The sequence below is a fragment of the Panthera onca genome, chromosome C1 (assembly GCF_046562875.1).
Source record: "Panthera onca isolate mPanOnc1 chromosome C1, mPanOnc1 haplotype 2, whole genome shotgun sequence".
Classification (NCBI taxonomy): Eukaryota; Metazoa; Chordata; class Mammalia; order Carnivora; family Felidae; genus Panthera; species Panthera onca.
In genome coordinates, this window is record NC_138346.1 from 57902891 (window position 1) to 57904510 (window position 1620).

The 1620-nt window shown below is 42.3% G+C and overlaps 1 pseudogene; it reads right to left on the reverse strand.

The window, feature by feature from the left end:
* Positions 1–505: 505 nt before the first annotated feature.
* Positions 506–1233, reverse strand: LOC132671242 (large ribosomal subunit protein eL42-like; annotated as a pseudogene).
* Positions 1234–1620: the final 387 nt, after the last annotated feature.

Sequence of the window (1620 nt, forward strand, 5' to 3'; positions counted from 1 at the left end):
ATTGTCCAAGTATGTAAAATTTAGCCTAAAACCTTCAGGTTGACCATAAAAAAAGACCTGAGGACCTCATCATTCTGTGCACTGCTCGTGGAGTTGCCTGGAGAAACCATTTATTTTCTGCAACTTTGCAGAGGCATAAAAATGAATAGGTTGCAAAGAACATTAACAATTCACTGTTACAGTATCTCTAAAATTTTCAATGTACCTCCCCACTGTGGGGGAATCTACCCTACAAAAATGAAAGCATCAGTATATAAGGATGTATTTACCAAGATGTGTTTATTTCAGTATTGTTTGTAGTGGGGGATAAGCCCTTGAATGTCTATTAGTAGAGTTACAGATGAATAAATTCTGGCACATTCTTACTTTAAGCTATTATGTGTATGCTTAAAAGAGTGATTTAGATTTGTATGTATTGACCTGGAAGGATGTCCATGTGTACTGTTTTGTTTTCGAACATAACCTCCAGATTTTTTCATCTTCATAATATAACAAAATCTGAAGCTTAGAACCGGAACGCTTGGCCCTTTCTCTTATCTCCTCCAAGTTCAAGATGCTTGCCTCTCTTCACAGCAGGCGTTCTCTTAGAGCTGCAGTTGGGGCTCAAGACATTCAAGCCTCAACACAGTCTTCTTTGTAGTGTCAGCCTTTTTCCGGAAAATTGGCTTAGTCTGCTCACCATAGCCTCTCTGCTTCCTATCCTAACACCGCTTTCCCTGGGCATACAGAGAATCTTTGCCTTTCTTGTACGGGGTCACTTGGTGGGATTGGGGCTTGGCACACCTCTTGCAGAGTCCGGCGGGTCTCAGGAACATTCACCATGTTCGCCAGAGCGCTATTGGCTCAGAAAGAAAGAGCTACATGGGTTCTTTAAAAAGCCGCTGCCAAAAGAGCGTCAGAGTATAAACCCATCTTCCTACAAATATCTATGTGTCGTATATTTATATCTGCTGGGTAAGCACTGAAAAGTATGTGAAAGAATAAAAGCCAGATTGTCACTTTTGCTGGGGGGTTAGGGTTTGGGAGATTCTTTAATGTGTTAGAACAAGCATATACTGGGGCGCCTGGGTGGCTCAGTCGGTTAAGTGGCCGACTTCGGCTCAGGTCATGATCTCGCGGTCCGTGAGTTCGAGCCCCGTGTCGGGGTCTGTGCTGACAGCTCGGAGCCTGGAGCCTGCTTCAGATTCTGTCTCTCTCTCTCTCTCTCTCTGACCCTCCCCCGTTCATGCTCTGTCTCTCTCTGTCTCAAAAATAAACATTAAAAAATTTTTTTAGAAGAAAAAGAACAAGCATGTATTAGTTTTGCCATTAAGAGATGATACAGAGAGGGAAATTTCAGAAACTTGGTGAGGATTCAATGCAACAATACTTGTTAAAATGCTTATTATAATCCCTGATATCTAGTAAGCATCTAAGAAATGCTGGATATTATTGTTTGCTTTTTTTCTCCAGTTAGATATAGCAGACAGTAGTCTGGCTCTTGCCTTCCTCCACACTATCCTTTATTGCATCTATGTTCTGGATGGCTGGTAGTCTCTGAGTGCAGCATGAACTCTGTCACCCTTAGGCTTTTGCATGTACAAGTCCCAGTCTTAGAAGCTCGAATTCCCATTCTTGCAC